Raw genomic sequence first — 563 nt, 5'->3', positions numbered from 1 at the left:
GTTAAGTGGGCCATAACGACCGAACCAACGTCCAGGGAACTGAGCATTTTAAAGGCGGTGACGTCTCGAGCACAGTGAAGGGGTGCTCCATCCTGCTGGAACCACCGAGGTCTAGCTGCAAGTGGTACATCGCCCAGCATTTCAGGAAGAGTCTGCGTGATTAATGCGAGGTACTGTTGACCCTGAAGAAAAACAAAAATGGAAAAAAATCATTATTTTGCCGTCTCGATGTCGTATGTGTGCGAATGCGGGCTTGATGAATACTCACATTCACATAATCCGGTAGCTGGGAAAGTAGGACTCGGTCACCCACTATTCCTCCCCACACGTTCACTTTCCACCGTGACTGAAAACTTTTTTCCCTCACCGAGTGAGGATTTTCAACAGCATAATTATGTAAATTATGCTGATTGAAAATGTCTTCTCTGGTAAACAGACTTTCGTCTGTCCTCAGGATTTGGGATAAAAAGTTTTCCTTCCGGTAATACAAGGCTAGAAACTCTTGACCGTAGTGCAGGCGCTGCTCTGCATCTCCTGGCTCGAGTTTTTGAAATCGTGTGGAG

The sequence above is a fragment of the Diachasma alloeum genome, unplaced genomic scaffold, assembly GCF_001412515.2.
Source record: "Diachasma alloeum isolate Michigan unplaced genomic scaffold, Dall2.0 Dall_scaffold_00536, whole genome shotgun sequence".
Lineage (NCBI taxonomy): Eukaryota > Metazoa > Arthropoda > Insecta > Hymenoptera > Braconidae > Diachasma > Diachasma alloeum.
The sequence above is the reverse complement of the archived record's forward strand: the minus strand, read 5'-3'. Positions refer to the sequence as shown.